The sequence below is a fragment of the Panthera leo genome, chromosome A1 (assembly GCF_018350215.1).
Source record: "Panthera leo isolate Ple1 chromosome A1, P.leo_Ple1_pat1.1, whole genome shotgun sequence".
Lineage (NCBI taxonomy): Eukaryota > Metazoa > Chordata > Mammalia > Carnivora > Felidae > Panthera > Panthera leo.
In genome coordinates, this window is record NC_056679.1 from 126965032 (window position 1) to 126977731 (window position 12700).

The 12700-nt window shown below is 38.0% G+C and overlaps 1 protein-coding gene and 1 long non-coding RNA gene across 10 annotated transcripts in view; one reads left to right on the forward strand and one right to left on the reverse strand.

Annotated features, from left to right (window-relative positions):
* The window catches only part of PDE4D (phosphodiesterase 4D), a 1410663-nt gene that overhangs the window by 60107 nt on the left and 1337856 nt on the right, over nt 1–12700 (reverse strand). The window lies entirely within an intron of this gene.
* Nucleotides 1–12700, forward strand: part of LOC122220297 — a 104492-nt gene that overhangs the window by 11032 nt on the left and 80760 nt on the right. For 3 of the 4 annotated variants that reach the window (XR_006202787.1, XR_006202790.1, XR_006202786.1), the window contains exons 3-4: nt 990–1150; nt 1682–1874. This is a non-coding gene — a long non-coding RNA (uncharacterized LOC122220297). Of the gene's footprint in view, nt 1–989; nt 1151–1681; nt 1875–5558; nt 5647–12700 lie in introns of those variants that run through there. The other variant, XR_006202789.1, reaches the window with a different exon arrangement.

A 12700-nucleotide genomic window follows, 5' to 3' on the forward strand; every position in this document is an offset into this window, starting at 1 on the left:
TGAGAATCTGATGCCAACCTCCCTAGAACACTGGACACAAGTCGGTGTGATCAACTTTTTTATTTTCAAAGTATTCACTGACTTCCCTGAAGTCACCATGGACTCCAGGTTGAGAATTCCTATCTGAATAGGGAGGAGAAAATACTTGTTTTCATCAAGAATCTTTCATTCAGAGTCAGTACCTCTGCTGCCCTCTTTGTTTCCTTACTCCCCTCATTGTGAAATACCTAAGAGAAGTAATGCCAAAGGGTCACTCATTTCGTTTAAAGAATTGAAGTCAGAGCTAGGAAAAAAAATTACACAACATGTGTCCAAAGAAACAGTAGGCTCTTTTAAACATTAAGGCTATAAACAGAGTCTCAGAAGGGTAATTTATTATGTCCAATTTTTATTCTCACTACTTGTGCTATAAGTAGAACATGTGAGTGAGAAGCCATGTTGGCCTACTGGTAAACCTGCATTTGTTAAATGTGTGCATAATACAGAGCAAGTTTCAGAACTCAGGACCACATTAGGAATACTTGGCTTGCCTACTTGTAAATAAGTTTGCTCCATGCACAAACTTAATTAAAAGAAATTAGTTTTCTAGGTGTATGAGAGTATCTAGGGGTATTTAGATTTGGATAGGAAAGTTTTTTACACATGTACAAGAATCTACAACCTATAGAGTTCCCTACCAGGGGTAGTATGACAGATCAAAAAGAGCATGGCTTTTGGAGTCACCCAGAATTTGAATTCTGGTTTTTCTATTGTTCTAGTTGTGTTATATTAAATTAGCCATTTAAATATCCAAACCTTTATAAGTAAGTTGGGAATTTTTATGAGAAATGCATTTAAAAATGCATGAAAAATCCCAAGGGCCATATATGACTTATAGTAGGTACTCAATCAATAGTAATTATTATTCTGACTCACCATATGAGGTTATTTAAATAAGTTAATCTGCAATAAGGCATTTAACACATGAAAGGTTTCTTCTACTCTCACAGGTTCTCAATCCTTAACCAATTACTTTTCCTATCATTACCATCAACACTCAACCCTTAACCAGTTCTGGGCTGAATATTCACAAGGAATCTACGATCTAGAATAGCCTTCATAAGACCACACCAATCATGTCAAGTCACTGTGTATAAAAAATATGTATAAGGTAAGTCACGGGTTAATAAAAGAACACCACTTACTATGAGGTTACTGGGAAGTTCATTCTAATATTTCCCAAAGGATGTTCAACTGATTATTACTCTTATAAGATTCTTCTTACCAAAAGAATTGTGTAGTCAAACAAGTTTGGGAAATGTTATATTTGTAGCCTCTTTGCTGTCCTTTGTAATGGACATGAACCTACCAAAAACTAGAAGTTCCACAGCAAAGAAACCTGTTTAATGTCATTTAACACATATTACCTAAACTTATTTGATCCTGAAACAGGTTTTTTTGTCATGCAACCATTATCATCTTTTGAAGCATACTTTGGGAAAGTTTGTTCTGTACCATATTAGATGAGTCCAAAAACATAAACACAATATATGCCTCTTGTAGGCTTCCATGTATTTGCAATCTGTCATGTTTTCGACATCTAATTTCCCCTCCTCAGAGCTTTGTGTACTGTTGAGAAATGGTCAGAGAATAATCTTCATCCTTTCCTTCCTTTCTTTTTTTGTCTTTTTCTTTTCCCCAGAAAGAGAGCGGTTAAAAAATCTATAGATATTTATGAGTCTCTCTGATGTGCTGGTGGCTGTGAAATGCAAGAACATGAAAGATTCAGCTGCCTGGACCTGGGAAGGAACTTACAATATCCCGCTGAGAAAATCAGACACGTGACCAGCTGCTGCTTAGAGAAACTGTGAGGTGGCGTAGAAATCATTCAGTATGTAAGTGCTACTGTAGTTCAGAGCTGAGGATGGGGGGTGAGGGGGTGGGGAGAGATGTACTGTAGCTAAGCGTGCAGGGTTCCAGGAAGAAGGTGAACCTGGATGTAGGTCTTAGACAAAGTCTGTGGTTTGAATGGCTGTGGGAGGAGGGTATCAGCCGGCATTCTTTTCAGGTGAAAGAAATGTGTGAAGCCTGAATAACAGTTATATGTGTGGGCGGTCAATAGCCTGGATGGAGTAGACTCCTTCCAGGGAGGAGAAGGGAAATAGGGTTGAACACTTTAATGCATGGCCTTGAGCTAATGGGTATTGAGGGAATTGGATAAGTGCACTGGTAGGCCAGGAGGATGAAATAAAAGAGTGAAAAGGACAGAGGTTAAGAATCCATTCCAGTAGTCCAGATGTATAGTGGTAAGCAGGGAGTTCTAGAAGTATTCATTTTAGTGGCCTACTCAGACAGTAATGGGCAACAGAAGTAGCATGACACTGGAGACAGAGATCTAGGTTCCTCGGCTGGCTCTGCAACTTAGCAACCATGTGGCAAATTTAGACGAATTATTTAACTTCTCTACCTCAGCTTTCTCTTTTGCAAAATAGGGCCCAAAATACATCCTACCAAAGGTCACCCCCCCAACACTGGCCATTTTCCACATCTTATTTGAATTTTAAGACTAACTATAATTTTAAAATCACTTTTCCATCCGCCTATCTCATTTTTGTTTCATTTCAACTTAAATGCATAATTTGCTTAAAAAATTATAAATATTTATCAAGTCACTTACATGTAATACATAACAGCTGCTTTCAACAGCAATGCATCTCCCCCGCCCGTCTCTTCTTAAAATACAAAGGTATCAAAACAATTCTGTATGTATTTTTGATAATAGTAGTAGTCAGCACCTGGATCTCTCTGAAAATTAACCCAGTTAGTATTCACTATACCTTCTACTTTAAGGAACTTAAACTATAGTCGTTTCATTAAGCAAGATTAATAAAACATGCTATTCATGTTTTATTTTATTCTGAAGATTAGATTTTGAAAATATATACTATCCCATAGCAATCTGGACACTTCTTGCCATCCATGATCATGTAACCCCAACTTTTATATTGAGTATTCCAGGTTTATGCTTAAATGATATCTCCTTGATAAGAGAAAAAAATAATTGCATAGCATTTTATTCCCATTGTTTAAAAACTAAATGGCTACATACACACAGGCATGTGCACAACACACACACACACACGTATGTGTGTATGTATGTATTTATCTCTGAGGCATATTTACTAGCCAGAATTATTTTATTTAATGTGTGGGAATTTTGCTTTGAGATCTATTAAAGTATTAATGTGAGTAAAAGATTTTTGACTTAAGACAAGCTTGAGATCCACTAAAAGTAATTATTGTAGTATGGACTTCGGGGGACTTTGTATTTTTTTAAACAAGTTTTCTTTCCCTCTTCTCTCTTCATCCCAGTTTGTAATAAAAGTCTGTGGAATACAAGGATTTCTAAAGTACAAGCTATCTAATATGCAGATACTTTGTAAAGCATTTCTCCTAATATGTGTGAATTTCTGGAGCACACCAAGGTTGACCAGTTGAACACACAAACAGGGATCACTCACTATGGGAGCCAGACACATCATGTGAATGAAGGAATGATGTGGTGGGTGGGGACTTCCGGAGCAGCAGGTGGAGACTTCAGAGGTCATATGTGGGAATGCTGCCCAACTGGTGCCAGATCTTCAGACTGTTCAAAAGAATCCCGCATTTGAATTTTTTAATGCAAAATCTATGTTTTTTAAATTTTGACAATAATTCAAAAAAAAAGTTAAACATCTTAAGGATGAAACAAAAGTCTATGGACCTTAGTGGCCAGTTTGCAACTTCTAATATCAACAATGCTTAGCACAAGTGACAGAGACCTTCCTGAGAGCAGTACTTTAGGCAAGCCCATAAGAACATTATAATTTCAAGGTAGAGAAATTAAGTTAAGAAGCGTTTCTGGAATCTAGGATGCTAATATGGTGTTGTTAAAAGACTATTTGGAGCCAAAAGGCAGATTCCTTTCTAGGTTCCAATGGTTACTCACAACTGGTCTGGCCCAAATAATCTCAGCTGTCCATGGACCAACTGGACCCCTATGAGATGTGCAATGAGGAATTAGGCCTGACCAAAAACATCTGACTCTAATGACTTAACAATTGCTAAAGACCCAACCAATTAGGGAGCACTGTTTCCCAAAGACTGCCATGCATCCTAACCCTTTCGTTGGCAAATGAATAGGAAAAATAAATCTTTCCACTTAGCCTTCATTTTCCTTTCTAGTTCTTAGTATCTTACAAATAAATTCCTGGAACACCTATCTGTTTCCTCCATTTGTAGAGGTTTTTTCCTTTGTCAACCCCTCCTACAAAATCATATGTTTCCAAAGCACCTCTCATATAATAATATCTGTCCTTACGCAAGACCGTATCCTGGATTTTTAATCCCTATTGGCTAGCATTCAAACTTGTTAGACTCTTGAGAACTCCTCTAAAATCCATCTGACTGGACCTACCTCTCCTTACCATCCCCTGTGGCCGATCCCACCCACATACCCACCTTTTGTCAGCAAGAGTCCCATGTCTTCACATTTGGTCATGTTTGTGGCTTGCTGGTCCAATACTGCCCTCCCATTTTCCTTCCATCTATTCAATTCCTACCTTTCACAGACTAAGTCCTTTATGCAAAGTTTCCTTCAAAGGAAGCTCTGCAAGAAGCAGACGACAAACTCTCCATAGGAATAACAGGAAGTTCTCTGGTGGAGGAAGTCAGTCTTGAGATCACCCAGGGAAAGGCAGTACTCAGGAGGAGATTAAGGGCAATGGGTTCCCGAGTTGGAGGGAAACCACATACTTTATTTGTTTTGGTTTCACCTGGACTGAGTTCTTTCCACAGACCAAGTTGGGAAACTAGGGATTGTTACATGATTCATCCTTATATAGTTAAACGTTAGTTTGATTCAACCAGTAGACAAATACTTGTTGAACACCTGCTGGGGGTATCTGGTAGGCTAAGAGGTACTAAACCTACAGAGCTGAATGCAGATCTCTGGCTTTAAGGAGCCTACCGCTTAGAGGTAGTGAGTGACAAATGAACAATCACAGAGATTTCAAAAGAAATGCATGTATGTAACAGCAGAAGCATGCAGAAGGTCAAGAAAACTTAGAGGATCCAGCCAGGCTTCCCCTAGAGGCTGCCCATGCTCTGCTCTACCTGCTAACTCATGGTCAGAGGTTGCAAACTTGGCTGGGACTTTAGAGAACAGTGTATCAACAGAAGAGTGGGTCTGGTGGCTCAGATGGGGCAAGAACCAGCTCACGGCATAAGACCTCAGGCACACCATGCACAAAAGAGTCTTTTCCTTCTCTAACTCTCCAAATTCTCCAGGGGAAGCCTAGGAATGAGGGGGAAAGGGAGGTAGGGAGCTACAACCACTGCAGCAAAAGAAAAGAATAGGCCCCAAGTCTCTAACAGTGTAGAAACTCAGCCAACTGTAAGCTGGAACATCAAGATGATAATGTTTATTCAAAAAATATAATTAAAGAGGCAACTGTGGGAGGAAGAAGAGAAAAACTGGGGCTGCCTGATAAGTGGGTGAAGAAAACCCAGTACCTTAAGAACTTGATTGTATTTTATAGCTTGAATTCCTCACTTGCTGCTGCCTCTGCCTGCCTCCTCATCCTCGTCCCCCTCCACAGGAGCAGGCCTCCATGGCCCCAGAGTCGTGATCTCTTTGTGGGGAATGAACATTTAGAAATGAATTCATCTAGGCAAGTAACCATCGCTAAATTAATTTTCCTTCAGGTTGAGAGAGATTGGCCCTTGAATTTAGCCTGTGTGGTGAGGTCCTAGAGGAAGGTGCGGGTTCTGCCAGCAGAAAGCCCCCACTCCAGCTCTAACCCCACCCATTCCTTTATTTAGAAATAAGGCCACCAGGTCCTTGCTCTTTTTACTCCCTGAATGGACAATATGCTGACTTATTCTGGTACAGAGAAGGACCTTACAAGGATTGAAAATCCAGGAGAATAGTTTTTGGAGTGAGGTAGTCCTTGTTTCCAAACCTAAGCTTTGCCACCGACTAACCTGAGACCCTCATACAAGCTCATTAATTTACCTAAGCCTGTTCTCTGATTTGTAAATGGAGAAAGCAGTACCCACATCATACAGTGATTTTGAAGGTTAAATAGGATTATGAATGTAAAGCAGTGCTTGAGAAACAGTAAGTGCCCCCAAAAACAATGATGATGATGAATTTTATATGCAGGCACATAGAGTGTATTAGGACTTTTTGAATGATTTCCAGCTCACTCCAATGCTTCACTCTTCTTCCAGCTTCTCTTATCCACTGAGTGACTGATGGTCTCCTCAGCATTTATTAATGTGATCAAGAACAGTAATTCTGGAAAGTACTCTCAAGTTATTTACCTAATTAAACAAACATACTTTTTAACCCAGACGCCCTAAATCTCTGGTAGCTTGTCTTTGCTGATTTGGTCTGAACAGCTCAGCTGGTAGGGAAGGACTTTCTGGTTGGAAAAAATATATAATTAGCAGACTGGAAAACAAGGACCCCTGAGTTTAAAAAAAACATCACTAAAACAGCCTGATCACCCTGTTTACTTTGCCATCATATCTCACGTTAGTTGGGGACTGGGAAAATCCAGGTTACCACCCAGCAGGAGTTCCCTCTAAAGATAGAGACTGGCAAATATCTTTTGTGATGCATGAAAGCCAAATTATAAGTTTCACTCTTCAAGTAATTCAATCACTAAACAGTTTAGTACAATGATTTGTTTACCAGTAGACTGATTTTCTCCAGGGTTGGAACCATATCAAATTCATTTTTCAATCTCTGGTGCTGGACATTGGCTGTCACATACAAGGTATCCAGTAAATGTTTTTTTGAATTTAACTGAAAAAGCATGGAACATTCCCTTTATTATAAGACTACTTTTTGTAACATTTCTGGGCTTTCCAACACATCTGAGAATCAATAACTAGATTGCTAGAGGAATATTAACGTGGTAGAGGGGCTTGGAAACCTCATTGCCTATTACACGATCACGGGACCTTTTGTACGGGGGACAGAAATCACTGGCAGACTGACCCAAATCTCCATTTTTCCCCTCCTAGCAACCTATAGGACTATTTATTCTCCAGGTACCTAAATGTACTAATACATTTATTTGCTTAGATATCTGTTCCTTTTGGGTAGGGGGTCCATACATCACAACTGGCCTAGAATTTAGTAGGTTTAAATCTGTTATTCAAGGGTAGTTATGAATAGCACTGCCTTTCACTCTAAAAAGTGTTCTGGTTTGGATGCTAAATCATATGGACACTACTTTTGGGACAGTTCATCACACATCATTTAGCCATCCAGCTCTACCTCCCCTGGAAGTCTGAGCACTATGCCTGCCCAAAGCTTTCCTCTATGGAGGTGGCTCTGTCAATCACTGCATTCAGAAGCTTTGGAACTGCCCCCGAAAGAACAGACACCTCTCTCTACTGAGAGAGACACTCTCAGTGGAACAACAGCAACAAAAATCAATTCTCTAAATTCAAGTCTTTCCTTTCATCTTAGATAGACCTTTTACAAACACTAAGAAACACTAAGAAACAAAGGATTCCTAATAATGACAACCCCACATTTACTGAAATCTAGAAGACATGCCCATTTGAAAATTCTAATCTAGAAATTAAACTTAAGCTTCTCAGGTTATACTGCCCCTTAATAACATAGCTTATTTTGTCAAAATCAGTTAAAGCCCTCTAATGTGATTTGGAAGAAAGGGACAGACAAAAATTAAAATGCGGCTGGTCAAGGTAATCCGAAAGCTCAATTCATTCAGTAAATAACAATGGCACTTTAACAGGTTTTTTGTTTTTGTTTTTGTTTTTTACTAATTGGATGCAATTGTGCTTGGCTTTAATTTCTTATAATGATGGAACAAATTTTATTACTTCATACTTTTAGGGACATTTGGCTACATCATGTTTTGGTGCTTCCATAAACCCCAGTGGAAATTAAATTAGCTCTGTGATTGCTCATTTCCCTATTTAGTGACATGTCTGCCTCGTGTCAGCAAAATGGTAACCATTGTCTACCTTAAACCACGATACTGCAGTAGATTTAAAAGAAATTACCTCTTGTGTCCCTCTCCTTTCAGAATTCCCTATTTGTAGCTACCAAATTTTGGCATACTAGTTGGGACGCAATCTTGTTTGAACAAGCAAAGTAATTCTCATGTGAGACTTTAGGATTCTCTGTCCTGTAAGTTCTAAATTTACCTATAAGTCAAATTTAGATGAGGGTATGAGTTGGTAAGAACATGAAGAGCATCAAACAGTTTTAAGAACTCAAACGACTTGTACTTTGTGCTACTAGCTTCTCCTTTCCCCAAGTCCATGTGGACGTGCAAGTTTGAGGTAGGGAGTCAATTGCCACGTACTATGAAACATAATTAGTCAGTAGTCTAACACATTTAATCTTGAGGCTCTTATCCAGAGCAGGTAAGATATTCTAGCAGAACTCAACACAAGTTTCCCGACACTGTAGCTACTAAGCTCATACTGTGAAAGATTATACTATGAAAGAAATTGCAAATACAGTGTTGCAGACTGACATTGTTTAAAACACATGCAGCATTATTATAGCAACACAATGGCAGAGACTGCTAGCTGTCCCCTAACATTGATGCTTTTCTTCATCAGTTCTATTAGAATTCTAGTTTTACCTAAGCATATGACTGCTTAAAACTGAGAACATTCTCAGACTCCTATGTAGCCAGATGTTACCACAAAAGTTAGTTCTGATAAATGGGTTGGAAGTAGACGTGTTATGTGGAAGTTTCAGGAGCTTACATTAAAAGATATCTGTCATATATCTTCTTTTTCTTTCTTTTCCCTTTCCTATTGGCTAGAATAAGAAACTGGTGGCTGGAGCTAGAGCAGCCATATTGGACCATGAGTTACATTCAGGCATACAGGCCACATCTAACAGCATCAAAAGGAAAGGCACATGTGTCCTTGAAGTCTTTGTGGAACAGTGTTGCCACATTAGCTGTAGTCAGCTTACTTTCAGATTTTAACATGATAGAGAGAAATGAACATTTATCTTGTTTAAGCCACTTGTATTTTAAATCTGTATTTGTGCCAAACACTATCCCAACTAATACAAACACCAGTAACAACACTCTTATTCACCTATGACCTAAGACTCTATTTTAGTCTTGTTAATAAAGTGTGTTCATCTAGGCCAGGCTAAAATTTAGATATTGGATGACTGGTTTCCAGCTTACCATAATTCAAAGATATTGTACAATAATACACTGCTAGTTAAGAGCTTGCTCCAGCACTACCTCAAAATGATTTATAGAAAATACATCAAACAAAATCTATAAGAACCACCCTAGAGTTTCCCTTGGGGTTTAGATATTTGTCTTTCCAGCCAGATCTGAAAGTCACTCTAGCCTGGAAGCCATGACTAAAAAATGGTTTCCCTGCCATGAAGAAGAATACTGTCATCTCGGGGAGCTTCTCCTTTGGCCCCCTCTCCCACTCATTTATACCCTTGAATACATGAATATTTACATATTTTTTTTCTGACTCAATAGTCTTTGAGCACATTGCTCTTGTTAAATCATTAAAATCTGGAGGGTCTTTTCAAAATTCTGTGATTTATCATTTAAAGCCAATGTTCTCTCTTCCTGCAAATCCAGCAGCTTTAAAACTAAACTCTTGCAGATCCAAGTCATGTCTGAAAAGTTTATAGAATGATATACTGTGGTCATATGGTCAGGGCACAAATACCTCTGATTGTACAATACTTTAAGGCAAAACAGTTTATGTGTAAGCTCCATGAGGTTATAGACCATGGCCCACTTATTTATTACCAAATCCCCACCTCCTGGAACAGTGCCCTCAACAGAAATCTGTTGAATAAACAAATGAAGAATCTGCCTGGTGTAGTAAAACTGTTATTTGCACACACATGAGGTCCATCTCTGTGTGTGCCCTGGATGTACACACATAGCCTCCTGGATGACTTTGCAGTACTGAGCCTCTATATTGTCCACCTCAGTTACCAAGGGACTCGTTTTTCATAAATGGCTCCAGCATCACATTCTCCTCCTACAGAGAGTTTTGCTGCCCGTTCTAAACCCTTGAAGCACTGTCATTCTCAGGTCACCCAATACATAGGCACACTGTTGGACATACTTGGGTGGAGAGGGATATGTATGCTTAAGTTCCCTTTGAGCAAAAACCGCAACTGTCAGAAATGTGTTAGTTATCAAAATTAGTTCCATAGATTATGAAACATAAATCTCAGTTTTCTGTGTTCATAGCCATGTAAACTTGCATTTTTAAGTTAAGTGAGGAAATAAAAATAGTTATAAGAACCATTTTGGGAGAGACCTACCATTATCTGTCTCATTGAAGGGACAGCTGTGGTGCAGTATTAAGATGATTCCCCACCAGACCCCTGCTCTCTAGAATCTATTCAGCATCACCAGTGCCCTTTCCACTTCCCTACTGCTGACCATCAGACAGCTAGGCAATGGCATTGTCTAAATAGAAACTACTTTAGTCTTCCAAAACTTAGAGTTATCTGATCACGAAAAGAAAAAACAGGATCAAAACTACAGAAAGGCAAGATGTTCTGTCTGACCTAGTGAATGGCGGCCAATACTAATGCCATCTGTAAGTTCACTAAACAGATAAAATGTGTTAACTAAGAGGAATCTTTATTTGTATTAATTCATCCAATCTTCCTAAAATCAGTCATTTCAAACATATTGACACACCATGTATGCTTGCAAAATTTTAAAAAATGAGTGATATGACTTTTTTTTAAAAGATAATTCAGCTGTTCTTTCTACCAGTTTTAGTATCTGTGTAAGAATTTGAGGTAAAAAGTATAAATAACTCATCCTGAAAAGTTCAAAGACAACCAGATGTTTGAGACTGTAATGTAGTTATAAGGAAAACTGTCCATCTTCTTGGGAGGTATACATTGGGGAGTTTGAGGATGGAGGGCTATGATGTGTATAGCTTTCTCTACAGTGGGTCAGAGAAGAAAAATAGTGTGCGTGTGTGTGTGTGTGCGTGTGTGTGTGTGTAAACAAAGAGACAATGAAAAGTACATAAAGGGGATGTTGACAATGGTGAGAGATGTGCACATGTTCTTTGTAGTAGTCATAAAGCTTTCCATTAAATTTGAAATTATTTCCAAATAAAGTGTATTCTAAAGGTGATGAGAACAGTGACAAAGAATAAGTCACTTCATGTTTGAGCATTTTTTCTGCTCCCAGTATAGACACACATATACAGACAAAAATATATACAGACAAAATAAGTGACACTTATTTACATATACAGACAAAAATAAGTGACACTTACTGTACTTCCTTGCCTACATAGTAAGTGTTAGCAAAGTACATAATGGAAAACTACATCTTGCAATCTATTCATGCATTAAAAGTCTAAGTGATTCTAAGAGACCTTTTAGACAATGATTTGATGTTTGAAACAATGATTTCGAAGATGCATTGTACTTCCTTATGAATGAGGCCACCCTTCATGACATATTCAACGTGCTGAATGGGAAAATCTGCAGCCAAGAATATTCTATCCAGCAAGGCTATCATTCAGAATAGAAGGAGAGTCAAAGAGATAAGGAATTTCCAAGACAAACAAAAACTAAAGGACTTTGTGACCAAAAACCCAGCCCTTCAAGAAATATTAAGTGAGATTAATATTAATTGAATGGGAAAGAAGGTCAAAGAGTGACAAAAACTAGAAAAGAACAGGGAAAATCTCCAGAAACAATGACAAAACAAGCTATAAAATGGCAATAAATACATACCTATCAATAATTACTATGAATATAAATAGACAAAAAACTGCAATAAAAAAACATAGGGTGTCAAAATAGATTAAAAAAACCAAGACTCATCTATATTTTGCCTATAAGAGACTTATTTTAGACACCTGCAGATTAAAAGTGAGGGGATGTAGAAATATTTATCATGCAAATGGAAGTCAAAAGAAAGCCTGTGTAGAAATACCTAATATAAGACAAACTAGACTTTAAACCAAAGACTGTAACAATAGATGAAAAAGGGTACTATATCATAATAAAGAGGTTTATAGAACAGGAAGATCTAAGAGTTATAAATATTTATGCCCCAACATGAAAACCCAAATATATAAAGCAATTGAGAAGAAACATAAAGGAAATAATCAATAATACAATAATATTAGGGGATTTTAACACCTCCCTTACATCAATGGACAGATCTTCTAAGCAGAAAATCAACAAGGAAACAATGGCTTTGAATGACACACTGGACCAGATGGACTTAACAGATATATTCAAACATTTCATCCTAAAGCAGCAGAATACACATTTTTCTCAAGTGCACATGGGACATTCTCCAGAATAGATCATTTACTAGGTCACAAATCAGGCTGCAACAAGTACAAAAAGATTGAGATCATGCCATGCTATTTTCTGACCACAATGCTATGAAACTTGAAGTCAATCACAAGAAAAATTTAGAAAGACCACAAATACATGGAAGTTAAACAACGTGGTATTAAAGAATGAATGGGCCAACCAGGAAATCAATGAAGAAATAAAAAAAAAAAATACATGGAAATAAGTGAAAATGAAAACAAGACTGTCCCAAACCTTTGGAATGCAGCAAAAGTGGTCTTAAGAGGAAAATATAGAGCAGTATAGGCCTTTTTCAAGAAGTAAGAAAATTCTCAAATA